Source organism: Erpetoichthys calabaricus, chromosome 2 (assembly GCF_900747795.2).
Source record: "Erpetoichthys calabaricus chromosome 2, fErpCal1.3, whole genome shotgun sequence".
NCBI classification, from domain to species: Eukaryota; Metazoa; Chordata; class Cladistia; order Polypteriformes; family Polypteridae; genus Erpetoichthys; species Erpetoichthys calabaricus.
In genome coordinates, this window is record NC_041395.2 from 25,934,280 (window position 1) to 25,956,183 (window position 21,904).

General features: G+C 40.4%; 1 long non-coding RNA gene across 1 annotated transcript in view; it reads left to right on the forward strand.

Moving 5' to 3' along the window:
• Positions 1-1,879: 1,879 nt before the first annotated feature.
• LOC127526814 (uncharacterized) overlaps positions 1,880-21,904 on the forward strand; it is a 41,996-nt gene continuing 21,971 nt past the window's right edge. Inside the window, exons 1-2 of the long non-coding RNA XR_007934252.1 lie at positions 1,880-1,969; positions 2,004-2,214. This is a non-coding gene — a long non-coding RNA (uncharacterized LOC127526814). The remainder of the gene's footprint in view (positions 1,970-2,003; positions 2,215-21,904) is intronic.

A 21,904-nucleotide genomic window follows, 5' to 3' on the forward strand; every position in this document is an offset into this window, starting at 1 on the left:
CTGGGTGCAAACCATTGAAAGAGAAATATTCTGATGATAATGACAGTGATCGAGATGGATGATGTGGAACCTGTAGGCTCTGGCAGCGATGCGGATAGCTACCCTGAAGCCGTTTCTTCATCACAAGGCATCCGACTTGTCACGACTGTCAGGACAGCAGTACCTGGACATTATGACACTTACTGTGGACAAACAGATACCAATTACCAAATTACCTTGTGTGCAACAAGCGTGGAGAGTGCAAAGGAACACATTATAACAGTGCGGCACCCATGTGTTACCATACTTCTAGAACTCTCTGTGGTATAGCAGGTCCACAGCTATACCACAAATAAATAATCACAGCGCTCGTGGCTTAGCGAGGGGGCGTGGTGGTTGTGTGGCTGAAGCGTTTCTCTGGGCGATTCGTGATGTAGGCATTTCTTACCAAAGATGCACAGGTGGGAGACCGCCCACATCCGTGATTGTTCCTGGGGCTGCTAATTTGCCACAGCTGCCATGCCCTCTTAATAAAATAGAAGCGCGACTCGGCTAGGGGGAAAGAAAAAAAGAGACTGAATGAAACGCAGGTTGCAGGAGAATTCAGGAAGCAGGAGGAGAAAGTCGGTGTGGGAGAGCGAGCGAGTGCAGGCTCGCGTGCAGCTGTAAAGGTAGCTTGGGTGTTAGGCTGACATCCGAGGAGTAGCAGTAGTGGTTGCTCCCGCAGAGTTGATTCTGAAGGGCGGAAGTGACTGGAAGGCGGATGACTCTCCGCGTAAGGCCGTGAAAGGCAGCTTGAGTCGGGACTTGGTTGTGTGTATTCCCCAGCATGGGCGCCCTGGTCGCTGAGGAACCCAAGTCGCTGTCTGGAGGATCCTACCGGAGCCAGAGGTTGGTGAGGCGATCTGAAGCAGCAGAAGTAGACAAGAAGGTCAGCTGCATGTAGGGCAACTCCCCTGTTGAGAAGTCCAGATGGAGGAAGTAGGGGAACCGCCAAATAAAGGCACCAGGCTTTGTGTTGTGTTGTTAAAATACTGCTTCCTATAGTATTTTAAGTTTGTTGTTTTTAGAAGACTTTATGAGTTTAACCTCCACAATTTCACCTCTGCTTTTATGGATAATTAATTTGAAGACTTTGAAGCACTGCACTTTATTTAATTTGAACACTGTTTTGTTCTGTTGTTTTAATAAAAGCACTTGGCACTTTTGTACACCATCCCCTTGCTCCATCATTGTGCCTCACTGCGAGCTCATTGGTAACATTACCGACGGTGCAGGGTTCAAGGGCTCCCGGACAGCAGATGGGAGCGTGCAGCAAACTCGCATCGTCACACTCTCATTCCAATACAGACTTTGAGCTGTATTGCTAGTCAAAATAATGTAATGAACAGTTTCTTTACATTTTTGACAGAGTTACTGTTGATAATAAAACCATTGCTTTCTAATACATTTCTTTACATTTTTTGATAGAGTTCATTATTTATCATATATGCATAGACCAATACTGCAGCATCCTGGTAATAACTGGTCCAGTATTCAGTGTGTTTTTGGGGAAGTCACACCAGAGTTTAAAAGAAAACAAAAACACCCAATGAAGTAGGTGTATAAAAAATTAAAGTGTTAAGTCAAATGTTCAGGATACAACAAGTGCAATGACTTAAAATTATATTATGAGGGAGGTTCAAAAAGTTTCCGCACTTTATTATTTTCATTGGAAATGGTGAAGGCAGGAGAGAGGAGTAGTAATTTGGCGTGCCTGAGAGTGTCATGTGATTAGTTCTGTCTGGCAAGCCGGCTGCCCTTGCAGCTTAGTATAATTTGTTTTTGAAATTCTTAATAAATAAAGTTAAAAAAAAGTGTGGAATCTATTTGAACATCCCTCATATACACGGTATAGCCAACATGAAGCAAACGCCACAGATGACGTTGTTGAATAGTATTATTTATATTTTAACATTTCAGTTTAACATTAAAGACAATCAGTCACATGGTTACCTTGCAGTACTTTTCCAAATCAGACAGAGAACAAGGATTTATACAACAGTCATTGTTGAGGTTGAAACTTTTGTAAAGCCTACCTAGAAACAAAAGATAAAATGTTATAATTAGTACAGGAGGATGAACATACATAGTATATAGCGACATGTAGGATAAGTGGCAAGCTTCTCACATTCTCTCTTAGCTGGTAATCAAGGATTTATTGACCCCTCTTTTTTTAAGCCAACTGTAATGCCAGTTCTGATCCCTCACACACTCATTTTTTCAGCCATCAGTTACTTAACCAGCCTTTGATAAGCTGTAGAAGCATGTAAGTAATTGTTCACATGCAGTTTAGATTAGTAAAACATGTAATATGGATGCATGAGGTAGCACATATACAGTACTGGGCAACCCAAAAGTATTTTCAAGACTATCCTTTATATTGTAATCATGCCATCTTATATATAAACGTCTACGTGTGGAAGTGTGTGTGTCTGTCTGTCCAGCCCAGAAATAAGAGCTCCACCTCCGAAGAAAGACAAAATCACTTAGCTGCTAATGCACAAATGATGCAAGCACATCAGCAAAACGAAACCTCTGAAGTAAGACAAAGTCGCTTAGCCGCTAATACATAAACGACGCAAGCACATCAGCAAAACAATATTCCTTTTACTTTTCTACCATGTGCTAATACACAAGCGAGGTGAGCATGTCAGCAAAACGAAACCTTCGAAGAAAGACAAAGTCGCTTAGATGCTAATGCACAAGCGATGCGAGCACATCATCAAAATGGTATCCCTTTTACTTTTCCACCTGCTGCTAATACACAAGTGAGGCGAACATGTCGGCAAAACGAAACCTCTGAAGAAGAACAAAGTCGCTTAGCTGCTACTACACAAGCGATGTGAGCACATCGGCAAAATGAAACCTCTGAAGAAAGACAAAGTCGCTTAGCCGCTAATGCACAAACGATGCAAGCACATCAGCAAAACAGTATCCCTTTCACTTTTCCACCCGGTGCTAATACACAAGCGAGCCGAGCATGTTGTCAAAACGAAACCTCCGAAGAAAGACAAAGTCGCTTAGACGCTAATGCACAAGCGATGCGAGCACATCGTCAAAATGGTATCCCTTTTACTTTTCCACCCGGTGCTAATACACAAGTGAGGCGAGCACGTCGGCAAAACGAAACCTCCGAAGAAAGACAAAGTCACTTAGCCGCTAATACACAAGCGATGTGAGCACGTCGGCAAAACGAATCCTCCTAGGAGAGAGATGCCCAGAGTTGTTTCTTTCAATTACCTGACATCTCTACGTTTCAATTTTTTTTCTGAAACTTTCAATAGTTTCTAGGACCCCGGGTTTTTTACACCACGGGCTTACACAGCTTGTAGTACATAAACTTCTATAAAAAAAAAATTAACAGAATTCTTGACATTAACTAATTTCTCTTTGTTATTTCTGAACTCATTGTTAAGTAACAGCCCAGATCCACTGTAGCAATTCCTTTCATAATATCATAATATTAATTATGTCGCCTCTTCATCTTTCCTCATAACCCACACCCTACAGTCATCGTCACTCTTCTCTGGACTTTTTCTTTCACTGCCTTGTTTTGTTTGTAGCAGGGAGACCAAAACTAAACACGATACTCAAGATGAGGAGTCAGAAGTGTGTTATAAAGCCCAATAATAACCTCCATTCACAGTGCTTTATAACATAACCGTCCACTAAGACTCCCTGGTTCTTCTCATAAGGTGTAGTTTAAATTATCAGACCTCCCGTTGTGTGTGTTTAAACTTAATATTTTTACTTCCTACGTGTAATACTTGACATTTACTTACATTATATTTCATCTCCCACAAATCTGCCCAAGCCTGCATGCTGTCCACGTCCATCTATAATGATCTGACTGCTTCTAGATCATCTGCATATCTAGATATCTACATTATTTACATTGCATGTATTAAAAGCAAAATCACAGATCTAAGCAGTAAAATTTATGTGATTATGAGAAATGTTCAGCTGGATTGAACTGAAATCCTTAAAAGGGCTCTTCCTGTCATTATGTATGGGGTGGCTCATGAAAGAGTTGTCCAGCACAAGTTAGGGATTTCCTCCTTTGTTTTAGCAGTAGCACACAAGGTCAGGATAAGCTGGTGGTACTTAATGCTAGTGTTTCATTTAGTTAGTTCTGTCACAGAATCTATGCAGTTATGAGCGAGAGAAAGAGACGTGCCTTACTCATAAGTGTATGCCATTTATGGAGCTGTATGCTCAGACGGTCTCTTTCGAGTTGACGGGTGATGGTTTCATGGAACACATTCCTGTTGCAAGTGCTCACAATTGAGTTATTGGTGGAAAATTGTGATGCTACTGGTGTCGAGAGTAAAGCGCTGAAAACAAGATACCCTTCCTCCTGTACCTCACATTGTTCTCTTTGTGGAGTAAATGGAAAGAAGTTCTCAAAGGGGGTTATTCCGATTACCAAAACAGATGGGCTGAGATCTCTTTTCCTGAAATTATGGCACACAGCTCTTTGCATGACTGGGGATTGAAATCATTTTCAGCACAGCCTTCTAGTGATAATTAAAAAAACACACTTTTGAATGTAATGTAATATTTTTTGTGTTTTAGTAACTGAATTCTTAATGACATAACTGCTAAGATGGTAACCTTTTCATGTGTCAACGTGTACATGTGTATGTATTATTTCTTTTTTTAATAATTTGATACACAACTTTATGCAAGCCGACTTAAAAGGTCACAATACAGTGATCCCCTGCCTATCGCGGAAGTTACATTCCAGACCGACCAGCAAAAGATGAAAATCCACAATATAGAAAGACCATATTAATAAACATTTTTTTAAAATACCCCTCCCACATGCTTATATGTAACATATGTAAACTTATTAAAACATAGTTTTTAAACACATACGATATGTGGATGTCAGGCTAAGGATATGAGTAACATAATAATAATAATAATAATAATAATAATAATAATAATGTAGTGTACCGTCGATTCATTCAAGCCGTAATGGCGAGCAATACCCACATAACGTTTTCTTTCCCTTAGAAGATGCAGGACACTTGGGAGCCACCGTAGGGAAAAAGTTCACAAAAAGTTTGTTCACAACAATCAGACCACAAGCAAGAGAATTGAGACGCTTTGGGGACTCACACTCGCTGTTCTTGTGAGATTACACCATGTTAGCAGCAGCCAATCAGAGCCCAAGAGAATGAAAATCCCGCTCTGATTGGTTGAGTCTCCTCTTTCAGCCAATAACGGGCCTTGTAAGAAATCATCTGGGTACTGTAACGTGAAACTCTTTGTCTACCGTAGTGACTGCTGAAAACCATATGCTTTGTTATGAATTGGCTGCAAAGTACACTAAAGGTAGGTAGCTGAATCGCGATACAGCGGGGGATCACTGTATATTGGAACACAGTACTCAAGATGAGGAGTCACAAGTGTGTTATAAAGCCCAAGCATAACCTCTATTGACTTGCACTCTACACATTGTGCTTTATAACATAACCAGTAACGGCGCACTGCATGAATACACTTGACTTGAGTATTCCTAGTTTTCCTCCTCTTTCTCTGTACGTTTAGCATTCATTTGCTCAGAGGTTGATGCGCTTGCTGCTTCCTGAGTAACGCTTCTTTTCTCCACCATGGTGGTCCACTTCTTCTCTTCTTTCGTCGGCATCTTTTCGCATTAAAACTGATTAAGTCGGTGTTTGTGTTGCAATTACATTTTCCTTAATTTTTTTTCACTTAAGCTGGCACTTAAGTCTTTAATCTACCTCAAGAATGATTTAAGATATGAATAAGTAGGGGAAGTGATGGCGAAGGTGGTAGGGATGAGAACGGGGACCCATACATATGCGCCACACGGCTGCCCTTCTGGCGGCTGCCGAGAGTTGATTCTACAATAAAATAAAATAAAAATAAAAAAAGGAATTAAAATCATCACCCCGAAAGCGGACATTAGAGGTCACGTAGTATATGTGTACCAAATTTCAGGTCAATAGGTCAAACGGTTTGCTAGCTACAGGTGATTTAAAATCCTGGACAGACAAATGGACCACCACAGTAAGATACTATTTATAAAGACAGTCCACTAGTACTCCTGGTTCTTCTCATAAGGTGTACTTTTAATTATCAGACCTCCCGTGGTGTGTGTTTAAACTTAAAATTTGTACTTCCTATGTGTAATACTTTACATTTGCTTATATTAAATTTCATCTCCGGCAAATGTGCTTAAGCCAGTATGCTGTCCATGTCCCTTTGTAATGATTCAACTGCTTCTAGATCATCTTCGTATCTAGATATTGTGGGAAACAGCCCGGACACAGACAGGCAGACACCGTAGGTTCGAACACCAACACACATTTATTCATTATTTACAGTGAAAACACAGCACACAACCCAATACTCCCCCAAAGACCAGGGGCCTCATGTATAAAGGGTGCGTACGCACAGAAATGTTGCGTACGAACCTTTCCACGCTCAAATCGCGATGTATAAAACCTAAACTTGGCGTAAAGCCACGCACATTTCCACGGTACCGCATACCTTGGCGTACGGAATTTCTCCAATCGGTTTTGCAGACTGGCGGCACCCAGTGTCAAAGCAGTGCTACTGTTCCATGTGGTCACCCTTTCTTAGACTCACGTTCCTGACGCGGCTTTATAAATACACTGAAACTAACTGCATATTGTTTATTAGTGTAATGCATCTGATTGTAATTAACCTGTAACAATATAATGGTCCAGGGAATAGCCATAGTATTCCAAACACCATAACTGCTTTAGCATTGTTACTCTCACTTCATCTTCTTCTTCTTTCAGCTGCTCCCGTTAAGGGTTGCCACTGCGGATCATCTTTTTCCATATTACTCTCACTGCATCACTCGTAGTATTTATATCACTGCATCTGAGAGGGGAATCACAGCAGCAATTGATCGGAAAGAGAATTATCGGTATACAGTTTCAAGTAGGCTACACACTACCTCAACCATGGCAAAAAAAGTCAAAGCCTTTCCTGTATGGACCTCGCGTTTCAGAAACAGTTTCATCCCAAGAACTATAAACGCACTCAATCAGTCCATCAAGTGCTCCTTGTAGAACTGTTTGTACTTATAAGTACAATCACCTCACTGTAAACTTACACTACAGTTATAATATTGCACAACCTGCGCCACTTTATAAAGAGCGTATGATGACAATATCATTTTTAAGATGAAATGCAGCAAAATATGTTGCTTATAGTATACAGATAAAACTTTAACTTCATTTAAATAATCTGTATTGTTAATAATTAAACATGTGAGGACATGCTGCCGCAGCGCTAGCTAGTTCACGGATAGCTCCTGCCTTGCGCTGTATTCTTGCTGGTGCTGACACGACACTGGAAGGATAGACGGATAGAATAATTAAACATGTACTACAAAGGTATTTCAATGTTCCTTAAAAGTTTTGAAGAATCGGCGTTCTAAGCTTACAGATGGCTTAACGTCTATTACAGAGCTGATTGTGTGGCGATTGGGTATTTGGAGAAAGCAAAGTAAGGACAGGAATTGGAAGTTAGTACGTTTGAAAGAGACAGTACTTCTGTAATAAATTATTTCATCGAAGGTCGCGCATGGCGCAGCAAGCCTCTTGCGTGAGATATGAACAATCACTGCGCCACCGTGTTCCCATTTTTAATAACATGCTTTCATTCCTATCATCATGAAAATGATATCACGTATACATCTCAGTATTTTAATTATTCAGAGAGGTGTAATATCTCGAATGTAATGGATTCTGTGTCCTGTCGGAGAAAGAGAAAGAACGGAAGCACGTAGTGATTCACACACATAGAGGACATAGAAGATCAAATACAGCACAAAGCATTTAACATGCTACTTGAGAAACTAGTAAAATAAACAGTTTTAAGATGAAGTTTATGATGTTCTACTTTAATGGCAAAATAAACTACGTGATTAAAGTGGAAATTTCGAGATTAAAGTTGACATTTCGTGCTTTTTTCCCACTGTGTGCCTATTTTTTTTCTCTGGACCCTAATAAGCTTTCATATGACACTCAGATGGTGGGTTACGACTTGCCTTTTCACGGCGACTTTGATATGTGATTTCTTTTTTATTTCGGGCACTGTGCAACTTTGTGAAGTTGAGCCTTCGAGTTTTTCCGACACTCTGTCACTCGATCAACTTTCTTTTGTTGATTATATCACTGTTTAAACCAACAAATAGTACGTTTTTCCTTTGCCTCCACTTGGTATTCGCTGAAATTCTTATATTTTCCCCTGTGCTTTTCCCATTGTCTTTTCACAGAAGGCTATTTATATTGATTTGCATATTCAAAGAGGCGTAATTCTGGGAGGAGTTAGGGCGGGACAGAAGGCGCGTGCACGTGCGTTACTTTTCACGCTGATCGGGATTTATGTAGTGGAAGAATGTGAAAGTTTGTGTGCGCACAGATTCCTGCATCTGGATTTTTTTGTGCGTACACACAATCCCGCTTTTGTGCTTATGCCATGTTATAGTGTGAGTTCTACGCACGGCGTTATACATGAGGCCCCAGGCCTTCTTCCTCAATGCCTTTCCTCAGGTCCGCCTCCACTCCTCTCCTCCGAGCTCTGTCCTTCTTCCACCTGACTCCAGCCATCGAATAGAGGAAGGCGGCCCCTTTTATACCAGATGTGTTCCAGGTGCCTCCCAATGAGTGCCTGCCGGCTCTCCCTGGTGTGGCGGAAGTGCCGGCTGTGCACCCAGAAGCATTCCAGGTGTCCCTGGTCTTCTCAGACATCAGGGCGCCCCCTGGAAGTGACCATGGGCCCCTATAGGGTTGAGCTTCCAAGCTCCTTTCCCGTGGTCCCCATAGTCACCAGGGTGGTCACCCCATTGTGGTCTGAAGAGAGGCGTAATCCCTCCTCCGGTCCTTCCAGGCATCCCAGCTGGGTAACACCCACAGCCGCTTGCCACAATATCTACATTTTCTATGTTTCATGTTTTAAAAACAAAATAACATATCTAAGAAGCAAAATCTATGTGATTATGAGAAACGGCTGAAATGAGTTTCCTCCGCAGGGTGTCTGGGCTTTCCTTTAAAGATAAGTTGAGAAGCTCAGTCATCTGGGAGGAGCTCAGAGTAAAGCCACTGCTCCTCCGCATCGAGAGGAGTCAGATGAGGTGGCTCGAGCATCTGATTAGGATGTCTCCTGTTCCCAGCACGTCTAAGCGGGAGGAGGCCCCGAGGAAGACCCAGGACACGCTGGAGGGACTATGTCTCTTGGCTGACCTGGGAACGCCTCGGGATTCCCCCAGAAGAGCTAGTAGATGTGGCCAGGGAGAGGGAAGTCTGGGCATCTCTGCTCAAGCTGCTGCCCCCATGACCTGATCTCAGATAAGCAGAAGAGGATGGATGGATGGATGATTATGAGAAATAGCTGACCTAAACGGAACTCCAGTATGGACTCTTCCTGTCACTATGTACAGGGTGGTGCATGAAACATTCACCAAACACACATTAAGTAGCCCCTCCTTTGTATTAGCAGTAGCACACAAGGTCAGGGTAAGTTGGTGGGTCTTCCTGCTATTGTTTCATTTAGTTAATTCTGTCAAAACCTCTATGCCGTTATTAGAGAGAGAGAGAGACATGCCATACTGATAACAGTGGATTTCATTTATAGAGCTGTATTCTCAGACAGACTCTTTCAAGTCGACAAGTGAGAGTTTAATGGAACACATTCCTGTTGCAAGTGCTCACAACTGAGTTATTGGTGACTGCTGGTGTATAAGTAACTGAATTCTTAATGACATAACCACTAAGATGGTAACTTTTTCATGTGTCAACGTGTACATCTGTATGTTGTCACAATAACGAGTCACAGACTTCGTAAGGTTTCGGGCAGCCACCCGTATTTTGATTCCTGGCTGCAAAACTGATTTAAATTTGAACAGAGTTCTTCGTAGAGCAGAGTCCAAAACAGAACTGGTTTGTATTCAGGTAAGATGGCAGTTTAAAGGGCAGTACAAGAAATTATGTCATTGGCGTCAGAACCGGAATTGATGCCGTCGTGACCGGAAGTGGTGTCTACGTGGCCAGAAGTGACATCATCATCGACACAAGAAAAACGGAAGTGACGTCTTCGGGACCAGACGTAACGTCATCAGTGGCGCCGGAACCATGTGGGATTTTACGTGGATGGTCTGCAAGAGACTGAGAGAGACAGTTAGCACACTCCGCCGCCCCCTGGTCTGGCGTAGAATTACTATCATTTAGGCCCTTCAGCTGTTTCCCAATCGCACGTGTGTGACAATGTATTATTTCTTTTTTTAATTATTTGATACACAGCTTTATGCAAGTTGACTTGAAAGGTCATGATATATTGGAATTTGTTTGCATATATATGGGTACAGAATATGGTTTAAATATTATTTTTACGTTTTTCTGAGCTTCCTGTTATGTTTTTCTTGATGTTAATTCTTCTTGTTTGAGTTTTCACCTCACAAGTGAAGTCTTCACACATGGGGAAGTAGATAATCTCTCAACATTAAAAGGGACTACTAAGGATTGATTTGGAAATTGTAGAGGGAGAAGTGCTGCTCTGATTAAACAGGCTGAAATGAAAGAGTTTGTAAGGAGGTTAGCAAATACATTGAGAAGCCCTTCATACATACAGTGCATCTGGAAAGTATTCACAGCGCATCACTTTTTCCACATTTTGTTATGTTACAGCCTTATTCCAAAATGGATTAAATTCATTTTTTTCCTCAGAATTCTACACACAACACCCCATAATGACAACGTGAAAAAAGTTTACTTGAGATTTTTGCAAATTTATTAAAAATAAAAAGATTGAGAAAGCACATGTACATAAGTAATCGCAGCCTTTGCCATGAAGCTCAAAATTGAGCTCAGGTGCATCCTGTTTTCCCTGATCATCCTTGAGATGTTTCTGCAGCTTAATTGGAGTCCACTTATGGTAAATTCAGTTGACTGGACATGATTTGGAAAGGCACACACCTGTCTATATAAGGTCCCACAGTTGACAGTTCATGTCAGAGCTCAAACCAAGCATGAAGTCAAAGGAATTGTCTGTAGACCTCCGAGACAGGATTGTCTTGAGGCACAAATCTGGGGAAGGTTACAGAAAAATGTCTGCTGCTTTGAAGGAGCAATGAGCACAGTGGTCTCCATCATCCGTAAGTGGAAGAAGTTCGAAACCACCAGGACTCTTCCTAGAGCTGGCCGGCCATCTAAACTGAGCGATCGGGGGAGAAAGGCCTTAGTCAGGGAGGTGACCAAGAACCCGATGGTCACGCTGTCAGTGCTCCAGAGGTCCTCTGTGGAGAGAGGAGAACCTTCCAGAAGGACAACCATCTCTGCAGCAATCCACCAATCAGGCCTGTATGGGAGAGTGGCCAGACAGAAGCCACTCCTTAGTAAAAGGCACATGGCAGCCCACCTGGAGTTTACCAAAAGGCAATGAGAAAGGAAATTCTCTGGTCTGATGAGACAAAGATTGAACTCTTTGGTGTGAATGCCAGGCGTCATGTTTGGAGGAAACCAGGCACCACTCATCACCAGGCCAATACCATCCCTACAGTGAAGCATGGTGGTGGCAGCATCATGCTGTGGGGATGTTTTTCAGCGGCAGGAACTGGGAGACTAGTCAGGATAAAGGGAAAGATGACTGCAGCAATGTACAGAGACATCCTGGATGAAAACCTGCTCCAGAGCGCTCTTGACCTCAGACTGGGGCCATGGTTCATCTTTCAGCAGGACAACGACCCTAAGCACACGGCCAAGATATCAAAGGAGTGGCTTCAGAACAACTCTGTGAATGTCCTTGAGTGGTCCAGCCAGAGCCCAGACTTGAATCCGATTGAACATCTCTGGATAGATCTTAAAATGGCTGTGCACCGACGCTTCTCATTCAACCTGATGGAGCTTGAGAGGTGCTGCAAAGAGGAATGGGCGAAACTGGCCAAGGATAGGTGTGCCAAGCTTGTGGCATCATATTCAACAAGACTTGAGGCTGGAATTGCTGCCAAAGGTGCATCGACAAAGTATTGAGCAAAGGCTGTGAATACTTATGTACATGGGATTTCTCAGTTTTTTCATTTTTCATAAATTTGCAAAAACCTCAAGTGAACTTTTTTCACGTTGTCATTAAGGGGTGTTGTGTGTAGAATTCTGAGGAAAAAAATGAATTTAATCCATTTTGGAATAAGGCTGTAATATAACAAAATGTGGAAAAAGTGATGCGCTGTGAATACTTTCCGGATGCACTGTATTTTTAGGGTGTCACTGCGCATGATAATACTGACATAATATAGTTTGTTCAGTCTCCTCCTGACAGATAGACCATGACTATTTATTTGGAAACGTAAACATTCAGCTGCTGTCCACACATGGGCTAAATTTAGAAGGGTGACCAACTCCTGTTAGTTTGTCAGTAATCTTTATATGTATTTGAAGTTACTTTATAATGCTTTTCAAACACAGTTATCAACAATCTGATTTATGAAGGCTGGCGTCCTTCAACATCTGCAATAAGATGCTGCAGATGTTCTATCAGACAGTTGTGGCGAGCGCCCTCTTCTACGCAGTGGTGTGCTGGGGAGGCAGCATTAAGAGGAAAGACGCCTCACGCCTGGACAAACTGGTGAGGAAGGCAAGCTCTATTGTTGGCATGGAGCTGGACAGTTTAACATCTGTGGCAGAGTGAAGGGCGCTCAGCAGGCTCCTATCAATTATGGAGAATCCACTGCATCCACTAAACAATGTCATCTCCAGACAGAAGAGCAGCTTCAGCGACAGACTGCTGTCACTGTCCTGCTCCACTGACAGATTGAGGAGATCATTCGTCCCCCAAACTATGCGACTCTTTAATTCCACCCTGGGGGGTGGGGGGGGGGGGGGGGGGTAAACGTTAACATTTAACATTATACATAGTTATTGTCTGTTTTTCACCTGCATTATTATCATTCTTTAATTTAATATTATTTATTGTATCAGTATGCTGCTGCTGAAGAATGTGAATTTCCCATTGGGATTAATAAAGTATCTATCTATCTATCTATCTATCTATCTATCTATCTATCTATCTATCTATCTATCTATCTATCTATCTATCTATCTATCTATCTATCTATCTATCTATCTATCTATCTATCTATCTATCTATCTATCTATCTATCTATCTATCTATCTATCTATCTATCTATCTATCTATCTATCTATCTATCTATCTATGAGGTCTTCTGGAACCATTATCAGTTCCAGTCTTGGAAAGAAGTGTTGTCACTCATCAATTTTCATCTTTATGAGAAACTGTTTCTGACTAAATACTGTACACTCTGAAGAATTCAAATTAACACCACTAGGTGTTTTTTATAAATGAAAAAAGGCAGAATGTATTTTTACATTACTGTTCAAAGACTAGCGATTGTGGCCTTGGGCACGTCATGCAAGAAAAGCATTGCTTCTCAAAAAAGCTAAACCTCCTCCTGCCTTACATAATTTTTGTCCTTGCATACTTTTTACCGCACCCCTATCCCTATGCTTCCTGCATCAGCTTGCAAATAAATTACATTTTCTCAGACTTACCCCAAGCCATTTGCTCCAGACAACTTTATAGGGCATGATTTATTTATCACTTCTGCCTGGTGCACTACACCTGAAGCAAATTGCAATTAGTTTAGTGCAGGATTAAACAAGGAGTGTACTATGAACACCAGAAGAGTGGAAGAACACTGTGACAGTACCCACTTATAAGGAGAAGGGAGATATTCAGCATTATGGATACTATACAGGGATAAAGCTGATGTTACACACAATAAGATTTTAGGAAAGGCTTAACAATGGAAGGTTTTGGGAGGAGCCCACCATAGGGGCTGAGTAGTTTAGTTTTGTACCAAGGAAAAGAACAAGTGGTGCAGACTTTCAAATAAACCGTATGGTATCAAGGAGTTCAGCCCCACAAAAGTGTTAGGTAAGAGCAGAATGGGCCATTGAAAAGGTTAAGAGAAGAAGAAAAGCCAGCAGATAGGAGACTGAAGTATTGGGCCATGCTGGCTGAAGGTGTCAAAATGCTCTGCAAAATAAAAAGGAAAAATAATGAGGTTCAAAAATGATATCGCCCACTGCTTTGTCGTGATCTCCATCTATAAAGAATCACTGTAATTGAATTTCATAGCATTCAAAAAATGGAATTGAAATTTCCATGCACAATTTTTATACACAGATCTCTTTCCTTTGTACTTTATTTTACAGAAATCATGGTATGGTTAACAAAGGTAAAAAGGCTAACGCATGTATAATCAGATTCTGCCACAGTCGTTGGACAAACGACTTTTTCAAAAGTTTTGCATCATGAAAAATTTTCGGGTTTTATGACAGACAGCTTCAGCTTGATATATTACATTGGCTGTATTATGAATGAAATTGGGGAAACATGACATAAACTGTTATTGCATTTAGTGTGTTTAATCACTTAAAGATGCTGACACATTGCATTCTTTCAGCCAAACTAAAAATGTTTTCCAACTGATTTTTGTTTGTACTCCACATCCAATGATTCTTGTGTCAGTGTCCTACAATAGTCAACAACAACAAAAACATTTATTTCTATAGCACATTTTCATACAAACAATGTAGCTCAAAGTGCTTTACATGATGAAGAAAGAGAAAAAAGACAAAATAAATAAGAATTAAAATTAGGGAACACTAATTAACATAGAATAAAGTAAGGTGCAATGGCTAGGGAGGACAGAAAAAACAAAAAAACTCCAGATGGCTGGAGAAAAAAAAAAAATCCAGAGGCCACGAGACCACCGAGCCCCCTCTAGGCATTCTAACTAACATCAATGACCTCAATCAGTCCTCATTGTATTCAGGGTCCACGTGGAAGAATGTGATGATGATGGTCATGTGGACTTCTGGCTTTTAATCCATCAATGTAAGGACATCATGGTGCTTTGATTAGGTGGTGATGGTACAGATTGTCATCACAGAAAACCAGAAAAAGAACAGAAGAGAAAGTATAAGAATAATAATGATAATTAATTGAATATATAGAGCATCAGGATTAAACTAAAATGAAGTTATGAGAAAGCCATGTTAAAGTAATGAGTTTTCAGCAGTGTTTTAAAGTGCTCCACTGTATTAGCCTGGCGAATTCCTATTGGCAAGCTATTCCAGATTTTAGGTGCATAACAGCAGAAGGCCGCCTCACCACTTCTTTTAAGTTTAGCTCTTGGAATTCTAAGCAGACTCTCATTTTGAAGATCTAAGTTTACGATTTGGAGTGTAAGGTGACAGACATTCCAAAATATAGGATGGAGCGAGATTATTTATGGCTTTGTAAACCATAAGCAGTATTTTAAAGTCAATTCTAAATGGCACAGGTAACCAATATAGTGACATCAAAACTGGTGTGATGTGCTCGGATTTTCTTTTCCTAGTTAAGATTCTGGCAGCTGCATTCTGCACTAGTTGCAATCGATTGATGTCTCTTTTGGGAGATCCTGAGAGGAGTGCGTTACAGTAATCTAGTCGACTGAAAACAAATGCGTGAACTAATTTTTCAGCATCTTGCAATGTTATAAGAGGTTTAACTTTTGCTATATTTGTTAAGTGAAAAAATGCTGCCCTAGTGATGTGACTAATATGTGATTTAAAATGCAGGTCAGAGGCAATAGTTACCCCTAAATTCTTTACCTCCATCTTGACTTTTAATCCTAATGCATCAAGTTTATTTCTAATAACCTCATTATATCCATTATTGCCAATCACTAAAATTTCTGTTTAGTTTGAGAAAATTACTGCTCATCCACTCAGAAACACAAGTAAGACATGTCAGTGAATCAAGAGAGTCGGGGTCATCGGGTGCTATTGATAAATACAGTTGTGTGATGTCAGCATAGCTGTGGTAGCTCACGTTATGCCCCCAGATAATCTGACCTAACAGAAGCATGTAAATCGAAAAGAGCAGCGGACCCAGGAGAGAACACCATATAGAATATCATGTGTCTTTGAAGTATAATTACCACAACATACAAAGAATTTTCTCCCTGCCAGGTAGGATTCAAACCAATTTAAGACACTGCCAGAGAGGCCCACCCATTGACTAAGGCGATTTCTAAGAATATTGTGATCAATGGTATCAAATGCAGTATGAGAACAGATAAACGGCCTCTGTCTGCATTTACCCACAAGTCATTTACTACTTTAATGAGTGCAGTTTCTGTACTGTGATTTGTTCTGAAACCCGACTGAAACTTATCAAGAATAGCAGGTTTATTCAAGTGATCATTAAGCTGTATAATGACTGCCTTCTGTAGAATTCTCTAGTCAACCAGTATTGCAGAATTCCACTTGCACTGATTCCGCTTTTCCATCTTGCTTTTCACCATTTTTGTCATTGATTGCACCATGATAAGAAAGAATCCAGAAAATGAATAAACTGGATGCATTAGGATTAAAAGTCAAAACGGAGGTAAAAAGCTTAGGGTAACCGTTGACTGTAATCTGAGTTTTAAATCGCATATTAATCAGATCACTAGGACAGCATTTTTTCACTTAAGAAACATAGCAAAAGTTAGACCTCTTATATCATTGAAAGATACTGAGAAATTAGTTCACGTGTTTGTTTTCAGTCGACTAGATTACTGTAACACACTCCTGTCAGGACTACCCAAAAAAGACATAAATCGTTTGCAACGAGTGCAGAATGCAGCTGCTAGAATCCATACCAGGAAAAGAAAATCCGAGCACATCTCTCCAGTTTTGATGTCACTACACTGGTTACCTGTGTTATTCAGGATTGACTTTAAAATTCTGCTTATGGTTTATAAAGCCTTAAATAATTTACATTTACATTTACATTTACATCATTTAGCAGACGCTCTTATCCAGAGCGACTTACAACAGTGCTTAGTAGTCTACGACTGTTCTTCAGTCTTTAAGGCTAGGATTAAATCTGCTGTCATTAAACAAGTTACCGCTGACCAAGTTGTATACAAAACCCAAAGCCCCATCTTATATATCGGAATGTTTGACATCTTATATTCCAAATCGTAACCTCAGATCCTCAACTGAGTGTCTCCTTAGAATTGCAAGAGCAAAACTTAAAAGAAGTGGTGAGGCGGCCTTCTGCTGTTATGCACCTAAAATCTGGAATAATCTGCCAGTAGAAATTTGCCAGGCTAATACAGTGGAGCACTTTAAAAAACTGCTGAAAACACATTATTTTAACATGGCCTTTTCATAACTTTACTGTAATTTAAATCCTGATACTCTGTATATCCAATTCATTATAATAACTATTCATGGTTGCTCTAAAATCTGTACTAACCCCTATTCTCTCTTCTGTGTCCTTTTCCAGTCCAGTGTCCTTTTGGTGGTGGTGCAATGATGATGACCATGATGTTCCAACAATGATGGATGGATTAAAAGCCAGAAGTCTGTATGACCATCACCATCAAGTGACTCCGTGAGAACCCTAACTACAAAGAGGACTATTTCATTTATGTTAGGTAGAATGCCCAGAGGGGACTGGGTGGTCTCGTGGCCTGGAACCCCTACAGATTTTATTTTTTTCTCCAGCTTTCTGGAGTTTTTTTTTTTTTTTTTTTCTGTCTACCCTGGCCATCGGACCTTACTCCTTTTCTATGTTAACTAATGTTGTCTTATTTTAATTTCTTATTTTGTCTTTTATTTTTCTTTTCTTCATTATGCAAAGCACTTTGAGCTACTTTTTGTATGAAAATGTGCTATATAAGTAAATGTTGTTGTTGTTGTTGTCAATGGACGACCATTGTTTTCAAAGGTTTTGCATCCTGAAAAACAGCTTCACCTTGAACAAAAATATATTTCAGATTGGATGCATTATGTATGAATTTGGGGGAAACATGACAGAACTGTTATTGTGTTTAGTGTGTTTAATCACTTAATGATGCTGATATTCTTCCAATCGAACAAAAATGTTTTCCTGCTGATTTTTGTTTGTACTCCACATGTAATGATTCTTGTGTCGGTGTCCTACAATAGTCAACCAGTAGTGATGAATTCCACTTGCACTGATTCCGCTTTTCCATCTTGCTTTTCACCATTTTTGTCACTGATTGCACCATGATAAGAAAGAATGCAGAAACTGAATCTTTAGCAATAAGTTCTACTTCATGGTTTTGTATGCTTGAAGCATGTTTTCAACCTGTTGGACATAATTTCGTGCTCTATAGTTGCCAAGAAAATTCTCTACATTATGCTTGAGTGCCTGTCATGGCAAGGTTTACAAAGGTATAAAGACTAACACATGCATAAACAGATGCTGCTGCAGTCAATGGACGACCAACGTTTTCAAAAGTTTTGCATCCTGAAAATTTTTTGGTGATTATCACAAACAGCTTCAGCTTGAACAAAAATATATTTCAGGTTGGCTGTATTATGTATGAATTTGGGGGAAACATGACAAACTGTTATTGCATTTATTGTGTTTAATCATTTAATGATGCCGACACATTGCAATGGTTTGATTTAACTAAAAATGATTTACTGCTGAATGTTGTTTGCACTCCACATCTAATGCTTCTTGTTTCATTGTCCTACAACACTCAGCCAGTTGTGATGGATTTCACTTCTGTTGATACCGCTTTTCCATCTTGCTTTTCACCATTTTTGCCACTGATTGCACTGTGATAAGGAACAATGCACAAAATTAATATTTGGCATCATGTTCTACTTCATGGTTTGGTATACTTGAAGCATGTCTTCAACCAGTTGGACATAATTTGGCGCTCTGCGGTTGCCAAGAAAATTCTCAACATTATCCTTGAATTTCTTCCATGTGCTTTCCTCCAGCCCGACTCACAGATCTTCAGACTTCTCAACACTGAAAATGTGGAACAACAAAAATGCCTTCCTTAATCTTGGCATCACTTTTTCGCAGAAACATCTTCCTCAGATATCAAAATCCTTCACCTACCTTATTCATCGCTTTTCCAGAATTGTTCATCAATCCAAGTTTTGAAGAGGAGGAAAAAAAAATCTTTGTTGGGTAGGTTTATGTGACACACTTTTCTGCCTTTACAGGGCAGACGGCTCTTTTAAATGTAATGAGACTCTTTTGCACGACTGTTACATTCGTAGTAATTTGTACATCTGAGCTGCATTCCTAGTAGCACTGCCACTACTTTAAGATCACCACAGATGTTCAAGTTGTAGTTGTTGCTCTGCATATTTATACTTATAACATGAGAGGGAATCACTAAGATAAGCAACTGCAATAAAGTGAAAATTTAAAGGTGATTTTTGTGATCAATAGGAAAAATCAATAAGATACACCCAAATATGTTCAGGAAGCAAAATCTTTGAAAAGAGAACTGGTGGGTGAATCAGGAACACTTCTTACCTCGACACCAGATGGCAGGCAACCTAGCATTGTCGTCTTTGGGACCATGTCAGTCGCCAAGCAGCCTGGGGTTTTCCTGTCCCTGCTGGCCCTTTTGGCTGCTTGGAGAGCACAGAGGTTCAGGAACACCACGGGCCACAACAAGGTACACCAATCTGATGTGCCCATCTATATATATATATATATATATATCTTATATATAAACCTACACATGGAAGTGTGTGTGTCTGTTCGGCCCAAAGTCGGAGTTCCACCTCCGAGGAAACAGACAACTCGCTTAGCCGCTAATAACACAAGCAAGGCCAGCACGTCAGGAAAACGAAACCTCAGAAGAAAGACAAAGTCACTTAGCCGCTAACATCAGCGAAACGGTATCCCTTTTACTTTTCCTCCCACCGCTAATGCACAAGCAATGCAAGCACGTCGGCAGAATGAAACCTCCTAGGAGAGAGATTCCCAGAGTACTTCCTATCAATTACCTGACATCTCTACATTTCAATTTTTTTTCCTGACGATTTCAATATTTTCTAGGACCCCAAGCTTTCTACAGCACGGGCTTACACAGTCTGTCTGTATGTCTGTCTGCTTTTCACAAGAGAACTACTTAATGGATTTAGATTGGGTTTTTTTGTTATAATTTGCTTGAACATTCTGGTTAATTTTGCGACTTCTCTCATCGCACTAAGTATCATAGTTTGCTTGCGGTACCGATTTAGAGACGCTGCGGACCAAGGGGAAGGGGGCGGGCCCTCCTCACTCACGCACCAGCCTCCATTCGAGTCGCTCTACCTCTCGCCACGTGTTGGAGCGTACCTTGCAACTGCTTAGCTAGAGATACCTGTTTCTTCAGCAGACATTATCATCTACAGATTGTTAAGGAGTAACGTTTGACGCTTTTGAGAAAGAGATCAGAGCTCCGTGCGTTTTAGAGGGTAGCTGCTGATTGCCAGAGATATCAAGGCCACATGCTTTTCTCACCATTTGGGGGATGCTCACCCATCAGACCTGAACACGATCAGATACAGTGGCAACGTTTGACGTTGAAGCGTACCTACCTTCCGCTTGACCAGAATTAAATTTTTTTTTATTGGTTTTTAAAGTTTGTCCTGTTTTAGTTTGTCCGTGGGGGACAGCTAGTTAAAAATATGGCACTTCTCTAAACCTGGAAGGCGTTTCTGGTTGAACAGGAAGTAACCCCAAAAATAGCTTTATTGGTATAGTGCAGGGGTGTCGAACTCCAGTCCTGGAGGGTCGCAATGACTGCAGGTTTTCATTCTAACCACCTTCTTAATTAGTGACCTGTTTTTCTTGCTAATTAACTTCTTTTGCCTTAGATTTAATTAACTCGACTCAGACCCCTTAGTTCTTTCTATTTCCTTAATTAGCAGCCAAACAATAATGCGACACAAAATGAGAAAACAGGTGACCAGCTAACCACATTATCTGAACATAAAGAAAGGTGAAGGTCTCAGTAAGGTTGATTTCTCAGGTCAATAATCAGAAACAGAAAATCAACACTTTGGGAAATGTCTTCTGTAGCAGAATGAGAGCAGCAGCAAGCTATGGAATTAAGTAATGGGTTTAATTAACAGCAAGAATTGGCTTCTCATTAAAAAACTGGTTGGAGTTTGATGTTCAGGTTTAGCTGGTCAGCTGTCGACTCGTTTCACATCTCATTTCTGTTTGGCTGCCATTTAATGAAGAAACGAATCAATTCAGAGGACGGAATCCTTAAAAACAGGGCTACTAAAAGGAAGGGAAAAGGAGTTAATTAGCAGTGAAAACTGATTAGGAAAAGGGTTAGAATGAAAACCTGCAGCCACTGCGGCCCTCCAGGCCTGGAGTTCGACACCTGTGGTATAGTGGATTACTGACTGTAGTATGACCAAGCACTTGACTGCAGGAAGACACCTACAGTCTAATGATAGAGAGAGGAAACTAGGAGGTGACAAACAGAAGGGCACAGACCTTGTGTGGAGTAAGAACTAAGAAAGGTGAAGGAGTGTGGAAACTGCCTAAGGAAGACTATAGACTTGTTTGCCTGTTACCATACTGAGAATGTTCATTTTTTTGGAGCACTTTGTCATAATAAAAGTTTCCTTACTTTATTCATCAGATCATGATCATTTATATTTTTATTACATTTTAAACTAAAGAAATCACTGTGATTTTCATGAAATGGCATCATTTTATATGTAATGACCTGCTTATTAGGCTTGTCAAGTAGCATAAAGGGGACTGCAGAGGGAATAACTCCCCACATGAGAGTAATACGTTATTTGCTCTATGGATGAATTTCTGATTTATGTCTGGTCTCACAAAATGACAGCTAGGAATCTTTAATGTATATCTAATTAAAATAGGGAAATCATGATAAAAATGGATTATACAACTCATGCTTCTGGTTTCACTTTCCCTACCCAGTATATTACTATACATCTAGACTAACATATACACATTTTAAGAATGGAACTTGTTTAAAGGAAATAATAAAATTGAAATATCCAAAATA